Here is an 18,865-nt window from a genome sequence, read left to right on the forward strand (position 1 = left end):
CAGGTTTAATCCCTGGGTCCAGAAGATCCCCTGAAGTAGGCAATGGAATCCCACTCCAGTGTTCTTGCCTGGAAAATTCCATGGACAGAAGAGCGAGGCAGGCTACAGTCCATGGAGTCACAAAGAGTCAGACACGACTGAGCGACTAATGCTTTCAACACTTTCAAGTATTCTAGAGCTCCTGTACAAAATGCTAGTGATTAGGTCAATTAAACACATTCATTTATTGTCTCATACTTGTGGAGGCTCCAAGTCCAATCAAAGTTTCATCCGAGTTGGATCTTATGCAAGGTGTGAATGCATAAGGGCCCTCCATTCCTGGCCAATTTCCTTGGCTTGTAAATAGCTGAAATCTCCCTATACCTTCCCACATTTTCTTCCCTATATGTATGTATCTATGTCTGATTTTCCCTTTTCCAGTTCAGTTCAGTTCATTTCAGTTGCTTAGTCATGTCCGACTCTTTGTGACCCCGTGAAATGCAGCATGCCAGGCCTCCCTGTCCATCACCAACTCCCGGAGTCCATCCAAACACATGTCCATTGTGTCGGTTATGGCATCCAACCATCTCATCCTCTGTCGTCCTCTTCTCCTCCCACCCTTAATCTTTCCCAATATCAGGGTCTTTTCCAATGAGTCAGCTCTCCACATCAGATGGCCAGAGTATTGGAGTTTCAGCTTCAACATCAGTCCCTCCAATGAACACCCAGGACTGATCTCCTTTAGGATGGACTGGTTGGATCTCCTTGCAGTCCAAGGGACTCTCAAGAGTCTTCTCCAACACCACAGTTCAAAAGCATCAATTCTTCGGTGCTCAGCTTTCTTTTAGTCCAACTCTCGCATCCAAACATGACCACTGGAAAAACCATATCTTGACTAGACAGACCTTTGTTGGCAAAGTAATGTCTCTGCTTTTGAATATGCTATCTAGGTTGGTCATAACTTTCCTTTCAAGGAGCAAGCATCTTTTAATTTCATTGCTTCAGTCACCATCTGCAGTGATTTTGGAGCCCATAAAAGTAAAGTCAGCCACTGTTTCCACTGTTTCCCCATCTTTTTGGCATGAAGTGATGGGACCGGATGCCATGATCTTAGTTTTCTGAATGTTGAGCTTTAAGCCTCTTTCACTTTCATCAAGAGACTCTTTCCCTATTTATTTGGATATAGCTCATTAGGATTAAGACCTATTCTAATGAACATATTTTAACTTGATTACTTGGTAAATACTCTATCTCCAAATATGATCACATATGAGTATGAGTGTTTATGGCACAGATACATTAATTTTAGAGGCACAAAATCAGCCCATAAGAGATATGCATTTTCAACTAATTGTGGGCATATCTCCTGCCTCTTCCATCTTATTAAGAGAACAGTGGTGACCACTTAGGAAAAACAAGGTGGCCCCACCACAGTCATTTTCACAATTCTGTGAATGTTTAGTAATTTCATTTTAGTATTTTATTTCTTCTTCCCTCTGTGAGGGAGAAGATAATCTGTCATTCTCAATTGTTACAAACTATTCTTTACACCTACATTTGTAACTATTTCCTGTTGTGTAGGATATAAGAGCCTTTAAAGTACACCACTCTCAGCCAAACATTGAGATAAAATCCTGATAATCCAGGAAATCAAACTTTTATTGAGCCCTTCAGGAAAGGGACAGGGCTCTACAGGACAGAAAAAACAGAAGATTTTCCTTAAACTGGCAGAACCTCATGAGATAAAGAAAAAGAATTGAGGTCCTCATTTCACGCCAGTCAGAATGGCTGCTATCCAAAATTCTACAAGCAATAAATGCTGGAGAGGGTGTGGAGAAAAGGGAACCCTCTTACACTGTTGGTGGGAATGCAAATGAGTACAGCCACTATGGAGAACAGTGTGGAGGTTCCTTCAAAATCTGGAAATAGAACTGACATATGACCCAGCAATCCCACTGCTGGGCATACACACCAAGGAAGCCAGAATTGAAAGAGACACGTGTACCCCAATGTTCATCGCAGCACTGTTTACAATAGCCAGGACATGGAAACAACCTAGATGTCCATTGGCAGATGAATGGATAGGAAAGCTGTGGTACATATACACAATTACTCAGACATTGAAAAGAATGCATTTGAGTCAGTTCTAATGAGGTGGATGAAACTGGAGCCTATTATACAGAGGGAAGTAAGTCAGAACGAAAAACACCAATACAGTATACTAATGCATATATATGGAATTTAGAAAGATGGTAACAATGACCTTATATGTGAGACAGCAAAAGAGACACAGATGTATAGAACAGTCTTTTGGACTCTGTGGGAGAAGGCAAGGGTGGGATGATTTGAGAGACTAGCATTGAAACATGTATATTATCATATGTGAAACAGATCACCAGCCCAGGTTCGATGCATGAGACAGGGTGCTCGGGGCTGGTGCAATGGGATGACCCAGAGGGCTGGGATGGGGAGGGAGGAGGGAGGGGGTTCAGGATAGGGAACACATGTACAGCCATGGCTGATTCATGTCAATGTATGGCAAAACACACTACAATATTGAAATTAGCCTCCAATTAAAATAAATAAATTAAAAAAAAAGAATTTGGCAATAAGCCCCCTCAAGAAGTTCATTTCTTATTATTACTCTGTAATGTTGAAAATTAAAATGAAGGAATTTGAAGGGAAGAAAAATCTTACTCTGCAACCTAAATTAAAATCAACCATGAAATCCAGTGCATACCTTATTGCTGCAGCAATTAGAAATTGGAGTATCCGCTGGGAAAAAAATTCAGAATTGTACAGGTGACTTCTAGGAGAAACAAGTGTGAAATTTTCAAGTTCAAAAATGTGAACTTTTCAAGTCACACTTTGAAAAGAGTGACTTCAGAAAATGCCTTAATGTCTATGTTGCTAATAGTTGCTGCTTCAAAACATCAGTTTTTCTTCCTATGAATCAGAAATGCATTACCAAGCTGGATTTAGAAAAGGCAGAGGAACCAGAGATCAAATTGCCAACATCTGTTGGATCATCGAAAAAGAAAGAGAGGTGCAGAAAAATATCTACTTTTGCTTTATTGAATATGCCAAAGCCTTTCACTGTGTGGACCACAGCAGACTGTGGAGAATTCTTCAAGAGATGGAAATACCAGACCCTCTTGTCTGCCTCCCGAGAAATCTGTATGCAGGTGAAGAAGCAACAGATAAAAATGGACATGGAACAACAGACAGATTCCAAATTGGGAAAGGAGTATATCAAGGCTGTGTATTGTCACCCTGCTTATTTAACTTATATGCAGAGTACATCATGCAAAATGCTGGACTAGATGAAGCACAAGCTGGAATCAAGACTGCCGGGAGAAACATCAGTGAACTCAGATATGCAGATGACACCATCCTTATGGCAGAAAACGAAGAGGAAGTAAGAGCCTCTTGATGAAAGTGAAAGAGGAGACTGAAAAGGTTGGCTTGAAACTCAACATTCAGAAAGTGAAGATCATGGCATCTGGTCCCATCACTTCATGGCAAATAGATGGGTAAACAGTGGAAACAATGGCAGACTTTATATTTTGGGGCTCCAAAATCACTGCAGATGGTGATTGCAGCCATGAAATTAAAAGAATCTTACTCCTTGGAAGGAAAGTTATGACCAACCTAGATAGCATATTCAAAAGCAGAGACATTACTTTGTCAAACAAAGGTCCATCTAGTCAAGGCTATGGTTTTTCCAGTGGTCATGTATGGATGTGAGAGTTGGACTGTAAAGAAAGCTGAGTGCCAAAGAATTGATGGTTTTGAACTGTGGTATTGGAGAAGACTCTTGAGCGTCCCTTGGAATGCAAGGAGATCCAACCAGTCCATTCTAATGGAAATCAGTCCTGAACATTGATTGGAAGGACAGATGCTGAAGCTGAAACTCCAATACTTTGGCCACCTGATGCGAAGACCGGACTCATTTTAAAAGACTGACGCTGGGGAAGATTGAAGGTGGGAGCAGAAGGGGACGACAGAGGATGAGATGGTTGGATGGTATCACTGACTCAATGGACATAAGTTTGAGTAAGCTCCATGAATTGGTGATGGACAGGAAGGCCTGGCATGGTGCAGTGCATGGGGTTGCAAAGAGTTGAACACGACTGGGTGGCTGAACTGATGGTTATTTTTGCACACTGGTCCCAAAGCGATGGTCACTGCCAAAAGTAATTTCAAGATATCGAATACACTAAGAGAGTTCTGTTTTTAGGAGATTTGGGTGTTTTGCATTTGTAGACACAGAAATGAAACAGGATCATTGTTGAAAGATGTTACAGATGCAGCATAATTGGTCTAGAGAGTGAAGACTGGGAGCGTAAGGGAGGACAACACCTAGGAAATCTAGAAAGAAAAGAAGAAAACTGGAATTTTCTTAATTGTTGTTGAAGATGGAAGGGGGAATAGTGATTCTGATTATACACTTTAGTGGGCCCTTTTGGAAAGAAGGGCAGCTAGTACCCAATCGCAATCTAATGGTGTGGTTTACTGTGAAGAGGAAATGAGGGAAGTCCTTCACTGCTTAATCAACAAATTATAATCATTAATGCATGTAAAATAGTATTGATAGGTCAAATGTACCCCCATTGAAATTCTTTTCTCCATTACCTGTGTTATGCAATTCATTTGGTGTGTGGATTCAAACACAGTGAATGAATTACTAAATCATTTTAAGGAAAAAAATTATTACAGATTCTAATCTAACCAGAAAAATCTTAAATCTTCTAACTGAATGGTCTATTCTAACTTGTTCTGGTGAACTGTTTCTTCTCTTGTCCAGACTTTACTCTTCTAATTTTGAAAATGACAACCTTAGTGATATTTCCCTCAGATGATGGGACGTCCAATCAGAGAAGTGCAAGGGCAACTCTTCTATGAGTTAGCCAATCAGAGATTGGCCTGAGTGAGCCACAGCCATTGGTCTGAAATTCAAGCCACTTTTCTCGCGCCCAAGCAGGACATCCCTTCCTGGATGTTCAGCTTTGGTAACAGGGACGGTATCAGGTGCCATCCTTTGCCTGCACTGTCTTTGCTGAATTGCTTGAATGATTCTAATTGTGGTCATTTAATAATATCATATTAGTTACCTGGGATGATGTACAAAATGCCTGAGATTGGTTTACTTGAGATACTTAGGGTCTCACATATCTGGAGGTGAAAGTTCAAATCAAGATGACAGCTAATTTGGGTCCTTCAGAGTGGTATGAAGAAAGCATCTGTTCCAGTCTTCTCATCTTGGCTTCTCAAAATTGCAAAGAGACCCTTACATTTGTTCAGTTTCCTCCCTATGGGAGAGTCTCTGTGTCCATATTTCCTCTTTTTATATGGCTATAGGTCATTTTGGATTGGGGGGCATCCTAATGAATATAGTTGAACTTCATTCCTCCAGGTTAGATTGTATCTCATAAACAATCACATGTCAGGTACTAGGGTTTAGGACATCAGCATAGGAATTTTAGGGAGAATGAATTCAACTCACATAAGACATGAATTTTGAGTTATAGGCGGGCATATCTCCTCACACTTCCATTATATTAAGAGCACATTGGTGTTTTTCACACATAAACTGTGGTTTGATGCTTACCAGGTGGTGTAGTTACAGTTTCTTCATTCTTCTAAGCCATGTAAGCATGAAATATTGATGGAAAGTCTTATTAAACTTTTTAATTTTGATAAATCAAAGGTTTCAAATAAGTCAGCAGTCTGTGATAAACTTGAATTTTCATAATATGTATCCTTTAGTGGCTGTTCCATTGTAAATTATTTCAGAATTCAGTGAATTAAAGCAGCAATTATTTATCACTTCTCATGTATCGGTGGGCTGGCTGAATGCTTCTGTTGATCTGTCTGGTATGAATCAGTATTCTGTTTGTAGCTCCCTCTTTTTTTCATGGTTCCTTGTACACTTTATATCACATTGCTTCAAAATTAATAGTGTACATGTAGGACTTTTCTCTGTTTGGTAAAATTGCTGTTTGGTTATAAGCAATGTTTTCTAGATTCTCCTATAACAATAATAAAAAAGAGAACAGTAGTGACTGCTGCTGAGCTCAGTAGCTCAGTCGTGTCCAACTCTTGGCAACCCTATGGACTACATGTAGCCTGCCAGGCTCCTCTGTCCATTTAATTTTCCAGGCAAGAATACTGGAGTGGGTTGTCATTTCCTTCTCTAGCACTAACTTATGGGAAAATAAGGTGACTGCACTCATGTAGTTTTCCTCAACTATTTGAAGACTGAATAGTTGTATTTACTTTAAAAAAGTTTCTCACTGTCCATCTCGGAAGTGACGGAACATACACTTTCAAGTCAGTCCTTACAAATGCTTTAAAATATTAATTATCATTTGCATTAAACATTGATTATATTCTGTTATATTTAGTATCTGTTATTTGCTTGTAAAATAAGTTTTAAATATCTCTATTGATTAGGATTTTTAAACCTCAAAAGGATGACACTCAGTCAGACAGTGAGACAAATGATGGATAACCTACACAAATCAAAACTATTTTTGAGGCCTTGAGAAAAAGGACAGCCCTGTCCTAAAGGGACAAAACAGCAACTTTTTAACATTTCAGAAACCCACAAACTCAGGAGAAAGAAATGGGCAAAGCAGGATACTAGAGAGCTTAACCACTTTGAGTGTGTGCCGGTGAAGAGGACCATTTCCTGATCAAGAAGGACTCTAAAGGCCCCTCCCCCTTTTTTTTTTGGTCCACAGTAGAACTCTGTTCTGCCATTACTTCTCAAAAGTGTCTTGGGGACATTATACTAAGGATTATGACAGGTAAGCCACAGGAATGGGAATATAACATATGCTTGAATATCATAAGAATCTTATGAAAATACTTCCAAAACATTGACTTCCAAGGAGACCAGGAAAAGCTATCACCAAAGGACCTGCAGGTAAATAGCTCTTTGTAATACCTCAGGATGCCCGTACACACCTGGAACAAAATTTTGGATGAGAAGAACTCTTGGTAAAGCTCAAGGACGACTGAATCACAGGAAATTTAACAAAGAGTGAAACAGTGGGGGTTGATGCTGAGGAGACTAAGGCCAAATAAGCACATATGTTACGTGACTTCAGTAGGTATTCGAGGAGAAAGGACACCTAGTGAACAATCGTAATTTAACACTGGAGTTTGTGGAAAAGACAACATTTGGAAAGAACTTTATGTTTAATAACAAAAGATGAGCAAGAACTTGGAGAAAATAGTATTAATAGGGTAAACATACTCCATTCAAACCTTGATGACAGTATTTGTATCATAGAATTCATTTGGAAATATAGTCAAGGTCCCAAACCCAGTGTTAAAATAAGTACGGCAAAATGTTCCAGAAGCAAAACATATCCAAAGTGGAGGAAACTGAAGTTACTTTTCTGACTGGTTCAGATCAATCTTATTTGTTTTTTTCCTGAAGAGTACATGCTCCTGTTTTGGAAAATTGGGAGCCTTGGTGGCTTGCACCTCTGTATTGTGACGGTGCTGGAAGCATCCAATCAGAGCAGCCCAAGCGCCACTTGGGACTGGCTCAGCCAATGAAAAGCCTGCAGCTCCTGAGGCACAACCCTTCACTCAAAGTGGGAACACTGTCCTGGGCTGAAGCAATAGGAGTCTTAATGGCACCTGCAGCCTTTGATATTGAGGTAGGCAAGGGATGTGGTTCCTGGCCATTGGGCCAAAATGTTATAGTGTGACACAGGATACACCAATCACAGCCTTCTGGGGAGGTTGGCCTAGATTATGGAGTGTATTGGTATGGTTCACTCCCTGTGGTTTGTCTCTTGGCTGCTGTTTAATCATGGTGGTTTAATGATATTAATTCAGAGACTGTCCTGGATATGTCTTTTGTCCCTTGCATCAAAAAATGGCAAGAAGTTGACTGCTAATATTTCAGGTAAGATTTTTAAATTCTTAGTTGTAAATGGAACTCTTCAGATATTGAATGGTAAGATTTCACCACTGTAACTTTCCAGTACATTTTCTAGGAATAAAATCCAGCTTTTCCCACTTCATGACTGACATCATCTTTTTAATGGTAGAATTGGCTGTCCCTTAAATGTCCAAGAGGAAACACCATAGGAAGCCTAATCGTTGGGAATGAAATCACACTGAGGAGTCCCATTTCTTCAATTATTTCAAAGTCTTATTTTGGTTCAATTTCTTATTTCTACATAAATATATTTTTAAAATACCTTTGACTGCATTATTGTATATTCTTGAAAGTTATATGATTTTAATTTTTCTGTGTTTCTCCCTTATTGGTTCCCTTTTTCACCCCATAGTGGCTTCTTAAACAATGAGGTAACATTTTTTTTTCCCCCAAACAAGTACTCTTATATACATTCACCATGTGGGTTATTTTTCAGAACCTAAATTATGTCAACAGTTTTTTTTAATTTTATATATACTAAATATTTTTAATAATTTGATACCAGCATATTTCAGTTTGTGTTCTCTACATAGAGACTCTGATTTTGCCATTTTTCTTTCCTGATGTCATGAGAGTTTTGATCAGGCCTGGAGAAAATACTAGGCCAGTTATCTCCATGATTTCCAAGAGCACTACTCTGTGTACAAGGAGCTGACTTTGCATTTCTATGTTCATCTGTGTCTAGCAGGTTGTGGAGCACTTTTTCATTAATTTTGGCATTTCTTTAAACGTCATATGTGAATTATTTTCTTAACAATATCATTGAGAGTTGATCAGATATGTCTCCTTCCTGGCTCTTTCCATCAAGGGCTCAGTCCTCACCTCCAGAGAGATCCTCTGCACAGATCCTCTCTCCAGACAGCACTCTGCACCTGCTACTGCCAGGGGAGATTGGTGAGCACAATGTGTCTGAGGCCACCAGGGCTGCCATCAGATACGCCATCCGCAGATGAGCTGCCTCAGGATCACCTCAACATCAAAAATGGAAGGTATTTTTTTCTTTTTTTTAACAGCCACTCCCTTGGTGGGAAAAACTTAGAGCCCTCAAAAACAGGATGTGTTCCGGTTTTCGGACCTGTGCCATTTCCCCATCTTGGAAAATCTTTAATGGTGAAGGAAACACTATCTCACATTATCAGATCTGCAAGAAAAATGGCTCTAGTGCAGTTTTTAAAAGGAAAATCATGTGTTTTCCCTAAGCATATATGACTTCACCACTCTCTTAATGGTCATTCTATTAGTTATCAGTCTAGGTCTGCTTTTTGGGGTCTTTATCATTAAAATTATTTTCATAACAGCTTCACTTACTTTTTACTCTCACTTTCCCACCTAGTGCAGCAGTATCGTCCAGAGTTTTAAAAAATCATGCCTCAGTTCAGTTCAGTTCAGTTGCTCAGTCGTGTCCGACTCTTTGTGACCCCATGAATCACAGCAGGCCAGGCCTCCCTGTCCATCACCAACTCTCCGAGTTTACCCAAACTCACGTCCATCGAGTCAGTGATGCCATCCAGCCATCTCATCCTCTGTCGTGCCCTTCTCCTCCTGCCCCCAATCCCTCCCAGCATCAGGGTCTTTTCCAATGAGTCAACTCTTCCCATGAGGTGGCCAAAGTATTGGAGTTTCAGCTTCAGCATCAGTCCTTCCAGTGAACACCCAGGACAGATCTCCTTTAGGATGGACTGGTTGAATTTTCCTTGCAGTCCAAGGGACTCTCAAGAGTCTTCTCCAACACCACAGTTCAAAAGCATCAATTCTTCGGTGCTGAGCTTTCTTCACAGTCCAACTCTCACATCCATACATGACCACTGGAAAAACCATAGCCTTGACTAGACAAACCTTAGTTGGCAAAGTAATGTCTCTGCTTTTGAATATGCTATCTAGGTTGGTCATAACTTTCCTTCCAAGGAGTAAGCGTCTTTTAATTTCATGGCTGCAATCACCATCTGCAGTGATTTTGGAGCCCCCCAAAAGAAAGTCTGACACTGTTTCCACTGTTTCCCCATCTATTTCCCATGAAGTGATGGGACTGGATGCCATGATCTTCATTTTCTGAATGTTGAGCTTTAAGCCAACTTTTTCACTCTCCTCTTTCACTTTCATCAAGAGGCTTTTTAGTTCCTCTTCACTTTCTCCCATAAGGGTGGTGTCACCTACATATCTGAGGTGATTGATATTTCTCCTGGCAATCTTGATTCCAGCTTGTGCTTCTTCCAAAATTCATGCCTAGCATTCCTCAAAACTTTCAAATCATAATGCTCTCAGAAAATAGTCTTGTCATCTTCCTAACTCTAAATAGGAGTGACAGTAGCATTTTATCAGCAAACATTATATTGGGTTATCCTTTGATGTCCATGTTTTTTCACAATACCATTTTTGGTTTCAAAGCATGTTAGTTACCTAAGAGATATCAAACATGCACTAGAGTCATTTTAACAGCGACTGAGATTCACACGTCATTTGTCTTTCTGCTTATTCATACAAATCACTAACAATTTTCCACTCTTATATCACGTTAGCATTCTGGGGAGGAAATACCTTACTCAGGTAGGTTTCCTGGGCCATTAATTAGGTCCTTTCCCATGCAGACTCATGAGGATGGCTGCCAGCATTGTCAGAGCTCTCTTTTCTCATGACTTCTCTACCCTTGGCCACTGGATTCCTTCAACAGTCCCTGAAGTCCTACTGTGTCCTGGGGGTTTCAATTTCCCTGTAGAAGTCCACACCCAGGGCCCAGCTAGACTCTGATTTAAGGCAAAGCAGGGGCTACTGGAGTGAGCATGAACCCATACCTAGTCTTTTATCACCTGTTTTTGTTAGAGTCCTCAATTCTCCATGCTCCACATATTTCATGCACAGCTGTGCTGAGAGGGTATCTGAATTCAGTGGCACTGGCTCCCAAGTAGAGCACATTCTGCATTCCATGCATACTTCTACCCCTGATTCTTGACTACTCGAGGACCAACACACTAGAATGTACACAAAAGCCCTCAAAAGCACCTTTACAATGTGTTTCTCCTATATTCCGTCTCATGGAGAGGTGTGCTACTCCCCTCAGTTCGACCTCGAATCTCACGCAGGAGCACCTGCCCAGCAGGTATGCCAGGGTTGCAGAGGGACATGATGTGTGAAGCTGTTCGCCTCCTCATAGGGATGATCACTGTATAATTTCTTGTCCAATTATGCAGACCCTTTTGAGAGTCAAAGGACCACTACAAAGAATTGTGCTGGGACAACAGGGAAAATCAGGGCATGTGGACACACTTCAAGGGAAAAAACCTGGAGAAAGAGTAAAGACATCACTTGGGACTGGGGAATTAAAGAGCACTAGGGGTGAGTGGGTGGAGAAGGCAGTGGCACCCCACTCCAGTACTCTTGCCTGGAAAATCCGATAGATGGAGGAGCCTGGAAGGCTGCAGTCCATGGGGTCGCTGAGGATCGGACACGACTGAGCAACTTCACTTTCACTTTTCACTTTCATGCATTGGAGAAGGAAATGACAACCCACTCCAGTGTTCTTGCCTGGAGAATCCTAGGGACGGGGGAGCCTGGTGGGCTGCCGTCTATGGGGTCGCACAGAGTTGGACACGACTGAAGTGACTTAGCAGCAGCAGCAGGGGTGAGTGGGAAAAGGAGAATGCCTCACTCTTCCAAGTTTTGTTCTCCTCAGAATTCTGGTGCCTTTGATCTCTAGAGACAAATAGTACTGCATAGCACATGAACAGGGAATAGACACACAACAGGGTGACACTGTTTGTTTGGGTCCTGTAAATACATTGAGCAGTGCGACTATAATCGGCAGTAAGAGTGATTAAGGACAGAAGTTTGGGAGTCCAGTTAGACCTGGATTGAACCAACAGCTGTCCTCCTAGACGTGGTGCTTTGGATAAGTGACTTGACCTCTCTGAACCTCAGTCCTCCTCTGTGGAAGAGGGTCTATAAGATTGTTGTGAGGACTCAGTGAAATAAGGCAGATGGAATGCCACGTTTCCTCAGTGTCTTTGGGCATTGCCAACTCAGGCCTCTGGGCCAGCTGTTCCTCCTCACTCCAGTGAAAATTCGCCCCTCGCCCTCTCCCTTCCTAATCTTATTCACCTTTCCAGTCTTGGCTCCAATCCTACCTCCTCTATGAAGATGACTTCACGACCCCAGCCTACTGTAACTCCCCTAACCTTCAGCGTCTTCACCTTCACATGTAAAAAGGGTATACTATTGACAATGCCCCTACAGAGGGGCTGGGATTAAGCCTGAATGAGAGTGTAGACGTAGCCTGACAAGTGCAGTGTCTGGTACAGGCCTACGGTGGGTTCTCAGACTGTTTCTCTTCCCATTCCCTGAACCTTCATGATGTTCATCATGGTTGTGATCAGGTGCAGCCTTCTATAGGCAAACACTCAGCTCTTCGTTGATTTGTAATGTCCTAGAGTTTGGGGTCACATTTTAACCCTCCTCACTCTTCAGGAGCCAGCTCCACACAAATCGCCATAGAAAACCTTTTTTATTTGAGCACTTTAGGATTCTAGGTAGCAGGCACTCTGCTGGATATGTTATGCACATCTATCTAGAATTTAAACTCTGTTCTTACATTTTCCTCACAGGACAAGCAGATGAAAGTCTCGCTGTCAAGAAGACTGGGGCTCTGAGACATTTGGTTAAGTACAACCCAAGCTCCCCACATAAGTAAGTGTCCTGGCTGGAAATCAAGTCTGAGTTGACTTCTATGTGAGATTAAGTGAACAAGGAATGGCTCTGAATGGGTGGGTGGGAGGACAGAGAGAAGTAGACACCAGAGGAGGGACACCTGCACCCTTACTTGGACTTGTAGAGGGAGGCTGCTTGACAAAAACCTTTAGATAATAAAAGAAGTTGGATTCAGTGGGTCCCCAGCCATTTTCAAGAGAAATTGTTAAACAAACAGGGGTTAAACAAACATCCATTGAAGAGGATCATTAGCCTGAAAAGGATTGCATTCTCTTGTAATCAAGGCAGAGCATTTCCCTCCAATAGGTCCTTGGTAAAAACGAGGACCGTTTATCAAGCCTGCAGTGGATTATTAGGTGTGGAGATAACTTCTGCTGCACGCCTGCATCATGTGTGGTGATGGAGAGAGCAGAGTGTATTTTACATTTCATTCTGTGGACTCCAAATTTGTATGCCTTTACACTGGCCTGAGAACCCATGATAATGATCTCACAGTCTAAAAGGCTGGTAATCCTCAGCAAAACACAATGCCAACACTTCCGGCCATTGGCCTGAGGGAATCAGGTTGGCGGGACTGGGCTCAGCTAGGACTTGCCCAGCCACTAGAGGCAGGTCTCCTACAGGTGAGTGCTTTAGGGGTCTATGAACTGTCTCATTGGGCCCGCCAGATGTTCCAGAGGCCTCCCACACTAAGACACGACGAAGAGCCCATCCTTGGCTGAGTTCTAGGTTCTAGCTCTCCTCCTGCCTTGGCTGCCAGACGTTATTAGCCTTAGTGGGGGAGCAAGGATCACCCAGACTCTCCCCTGCCTTGACTGGCCGGCCTCAGGAGCATCCTACCCATTCCCTGTTTCTCCTCATTGTAGCCTCCCCTAAGCCCTGCTTAGGGAAGCCTCAGGATACAAGGAGCAAGGAACTTTCCACGGGTGTCAGGGAGCGACCTGAGCTCTGATCCTGGCACACTTGTGTCCTGAACTGGGTGAGGCATGGAAGTTGACTCAACATTCTACTAATGGGTCTATTCTTTGTCCATCAGCAACATAAACAGCACTCACCTCCCAGGCTTTTAGAGATCCTTTAGAAGGGTTATCATGTGCCTGCTCCCAACTTCCCAGAACCGGGTAAAGGTGAACTCTCAGAAAGGCAATAAAACTGTCAAATCTGTGTGAAATCATCCATGTAAACTGTGCAACATTATGTCGCAGTATTATTTTCTTTCTTCTGGGCAACAGGATAAAAATTGGTAACTGCTTATTAGTACAGAGAAAAAAAGAAAAAAGTGCTATGGCCACTTTCAAGTCATTTTCAGTTCTCCAACCACAGTATTTTAATTATGCTATCCTTATGAAGTTCAGGAAATTTCATTGTAGGCTTTAAAGCCCACCTGCATTCATTTAGTCAACAAACATTTACTGACTACCTACGACATCAGGCACTGCTAGCTGCTGGGAATCACAAAAGCACAAGCTGACTCTGTGAACTGGTTAGTGACTAGAAAAAGGAAGCAGATACTTTTGACAGATATTGAAAATATATTAAATGTTGTGACAGAGCTGTGTCCTGTCGTTTGAGGAGCATAGCAGAAGGGAATCCATCCCAGATAGGGGGTAATCAGGAAAACATGTGGTTAGAGGGGAAGCAGAAATAACCCTCAGTGTCTGGGTGGAGATGTTGGTAGGAGAAGGGAATCTAGGTTTCATTTGCTTTTATTTTAAACAATTCTCTGTCCAGTAGGATAATTCAGAGAAGCATAGTTTCTAGGTGCCTCAGATATGCTCTAGAAATGAAAGGGTGATATGACATTGGAATGAGATTCCAGAGATCAGCCAGGTTCCTGGAGTCAAATCTAGTCAGTAGCTCTGTGACCTTGTGTAAAGCCATTCACTACTCTGGGTATATCGCATCTAGAAAAAGTCACTGAGTTCCTAGAAGTAACACAACTCACTATGGCATTGCAACCATTATAAACAGCACAGAACTAATGAACATAATTCCCCCTTAAGGGAATTACCAATGGTAAATTACCAATTTACCAATGGCGTATGTAAAATACTTGGAGAAGTATCATGTCTTCCCAAAGCCAAAAACTACTTGGCTGACTTCAACACACAAGATCTGACATTGTTCTTCACTACCCTTCTGTAGGAAGATGTTGGAAGTGCGACAGTTACTTAAGGACAGCTCATAAGATTTCAGAAGAATCCTGATGCAACAGCAGAAGTCATGAAAATCAGTTCAGTTCAGTTGCTCAGTCATGTCCGACTCATTGCGAATCCATGAATCTCAGCACGCCAGGCCTCCCTGTCCATCACCATCTCCCGGAGTTCACTCAACTCACGTCCATCGAGTCCGTGATGCCATCCAGCCATCTCACCCTCGGTCGTCCCCTTCTCCTCCTGCCCCCAATCCCTCCCAGCATCAGAGTCTTTTCCAATGAGTCAACTCTTCCCATGAGGTGGCCAAACTACTGGAGCTTCAGCTTTACCATCATTCCTTCCAAAGAAATCCCAGGGATGATCTCCTTCAGAATGGACTGGTTGAATCTCCTTGCAGTCCAAGGGACTCTCAAGAGTCTTCTCCAACACCACAGTTCAAAAGCATCAATTCTTCGGTGCTCAGCCTTCTTCACAGTCCTACTCTCACATCCGTACATGACCACAGGAAAAACCATAGCCTTGACTAGATGGACCTTAGTCGGCAAAGTAATGTCTCTGCTTTTGAATATGCTATCTAGGTTGGTCATAACTTTTCTTCCAAGGAGTAAGCGTCTTTTAATTTCATGGCTGCAGTCACCATCTGCAGTGATTTTGGAGCCGGTAAAATAAAGTTTGACACTGTTTCCACTGTTTCCCCATCTATTTCCCATGAAGTGATGGCACTGGATGCCATGATCTTTGTTTTCCGAATGTTGAGCTTTAAGCCAACTTTTTCGCTCTCCTCTTTTACTTTCATCAAGAGGCTTTTTAGCTCCTCTTCACTTTCTGCCATAAGGGTGGTGTCATCTGCATATCTGGGGTTATTGATATTTCTCCTGGCAATCTTGATTCCAGCTTGTGTTTCTTCCAGTCCAGCGTTTCTCATGATGTACTCTGCATAGAAGTTAAATAAGCAGGGTGACAATACACAGCCTTGACATACTCCTTTTCTTCTTTGTAACCAGTCTGTTGTTCCATGTCCAGTTCTAACTGTTGCTTCCTGACCTGCATACAGATTTCTCAAGAGGCAGGTCAGGTGGTCTGGTATTCCATCTCTCTCAGAATTTTGCACAGTTTCTTGTGATCCACACATTCAAAGGCTTTGGCATAGTCAATAAAGCAGAAGTAGATGTTTTTCTGGAACTCTTTTGCTTTTTCCATGATCCAGAGGATGTTGGCAATTTGATCTCTGGTTCTTCTGCCTTTTCTAAAACCAGCTTGAACATCAGGGAGTTCACGGTTCACGTATTGCTGAAGCCTGGCTTGGAGAATTTTGAGGATTACTTTACTAGCATGTGAGATGAGTGCAATTGTGTGGTACTTTGAGCATTCTTTGGCATTGCCTTTCTTTGGGATTGGAATGAAAACTGACCTTTTCCAGTCCTGTGGCCACTGCTGAGTTTTCCAAATTTGCTGGCATATTGAGTGCAGCACTTTCACAGCATCATCTTTCAGGATTTGAAACAGCTCTACTGGAATTCCATCACCTTCGCTAGCTTTGTTCATAGTGATGCTTTCTAAGGCCCACTTGACTTCACTTTCCAAGATGTCTGGCTCTAGATTAGTGATCACACCATCATGATTATCTGGGTCGTGAAGATCTTTTTTGTTCAGTTCTTCTGTGTATTCTTGCCACCTCTTCTTCATATCTTCTGTTTCTGTTAGGTCCAGACCATTTCTGTCCTTTATTGAGCCCATCTTTGCATGAAATGTTCCCATGGTATCTCTAATTTTCGTGAAGAGATCTCTAGTCTTTCCCATTCTGTTGTTTTCCTCTATTTCTTTGCATTGATTGCTGAAGAAGGCTTTCTTATCTCTTCTTGCTATTTTTTGGAACTCTGCATTCAGATGCTTATATCTTTCCTTTTCTCCTTTGCTTTTCGCCTCTCTTCTTTTCACAGCTATTTGTACGTCCTCCCCAGACATCCATTTTGCTTTTTTACATTTCTTTTCCATGGGGATGGTCTTGATCCCTGTCTCCTGTACAATGTCACGAACCTTATTCCATAGTTCATCAGGCACTCTATCTATCAGATCTAGGCCCTAAATCTATTTCTCACCTCCACTGTATAATCAAAAGGGATTTGATTTAGGTCATACCTGAATAGTCTAGAGGTTTTCCCTACTTTCTTCAATTTAAGTCTGAATTTGGTAATAAGGAGTTCATGATCTGAGCCACAGTCAACTCCTGGTCTTGTTTTTGTTGACTGTATAGAGCTTCTCCATCTTTGACTGCAAAGAATAGAATCCATCTGATTTCAGTGTTGACCATCTGGTGATGTCCATGTGTAGAGTCTTGTGTTGTTGGAAGAGGGTGTTTGCTATGACCAGTGCATTTTCCTGGCAAAACCCTATTAGTCTTTGCCCTGCTTCATTCTGCATTTCAAGGCCAAATTTGCCTGTTACTCCAGGTGTTTCTTGACTTCCTACTTTTGCATTCTAGTCCCCTATAGTGAAAAGGACATCTTTTTTGGGTGTTAGTTTTAACAGGTCTTGTAGGTCTTCATAAAACCATTCAACTTTGGCTTCTTCAACATTACTGGTTGGGGCATAGACTTGGATGACTGTGATATTGAATGGTTTGCCTTGGAGATGAACAGAGATCATTCTGTCGTTTTTGAGATTGCATCCAAGTACTGCGTTTCGGACTCTTTTGTTGACCATGATGGTTACTCCATTTCTTCTGAGGGATTCCTGCCCACAGTAGTAGATATAATGGTCATCTGAGTTAAATTCACCCATTCCAGTCCATTTTAGTTTGCTGATTCCTAGAATGTTGATGTTCACCCTTGCCATCTCTTTTTTGACCACTTCCAATTTGCCTTGATTCACGGACCTGACATTTCAGGTTCCTATGCAATATTGCTCTTTACAGCATCGGATCTTGCTTCTATCACCAGTTACATCCACAGCTGGGTATTGTTTTTGCTTTGGCTCCATCCCTTCATTCTTTCTGGAGTTATTTCTCCACTGATCTCCAGTAGCATATTGGGCACCTACTGACCTGGGGAGTTCCTCTTTTGGTATCCTATCATTTTCCCTTTTCATACTGTTCATGGGGTTCTCAAGGCAAGAATACTGAAGTGGCTTGCCATTCCCTTCTCCAGTGGACCACATTGTGTCAGACCTCTCCACCATGACCCACACATCTTGGGTTGCCCTGCAGGCATGGCTTGGTTTCATTGAGTTAGACAAGGCTGTGGTCCTAGTGTGATTAGATTGACTAGTTTTCTGTGAGTGTGGTTTCAGTGTGTCTGCCCTCTGATGCCCTCTTGCAACACCTACCATCTTACTTGGGTTTCTCTTACCTTGGGCGTGGGGTATCTCTTCACGGCTGCTCCAGCAAAGCACAGCTGCTGCTCCTTACCTTGGATGATGAATGGCCTTATCACAATGCCAGAGGCCAAGGCCTTGATTCATGACCTGCTAACAGGGATCTGGGGTGCTTTCTTGCTCCACTAATGTCCACCAGTGATCCTACGTTTTAACTTCCTTACAACATGGAAAAATCATAAATGCACAGTTTTTTCAAAGTTGCTTTTCCCCCACCCCACACTCATTCTCCTCTCATCCAGGTGTGACAGAAGAATGAGGAAAACAATGGATCAGGAACCAGGAGCTGCCCATTTCCTTGACCCGTGTATTAAAAGCTGGGTGTGATTTCTTCCTGCCAAGACAACCTAGTGGGTTCTATTTCTGTCAGGTGGATTGCTTGGAGAAGAACAAAGAATACTTCAAAAATTTTATAGCTAGAGAAGGAAAACAGGATCTAGGCAGGGGTGATTATTATAATAACTGTTAATGGCAAGGAATCACATCCCTTTCCCACTTCAGTCTCAAAGGTTGGACGTTCCTGGAAGACTTCTTTTGCTTCAGCCCAGGACAAGTGTTCATCCTTTGAGTCAATGGCTGTGCCTCAGAATCTGCAGGCTTTTCATTGGCTGAGCCAATTCTTAGTGGCAATTGGGCTTCTCTGATTGGATGCTTCCAGAATCCTCACGATGCTGATCTGCAAGTCAAGAATGCTTCC

Source organism: Budorcas taxicolor, chromosome X (assembly GCF_023091745.1).
Source record: "Budorcas taxicolor isolate Tak-1 chromosome X, Takin1.1, whole genome shotgun sequence".
In the NCBI taxonomy this organism is placed as follows: domain Eukaryota; kingdom Metazoa; phylum Chordata; class Mammalia; order Artiodactyla; family Bovidae; genus Budorcas; species Budorcas taxicolor.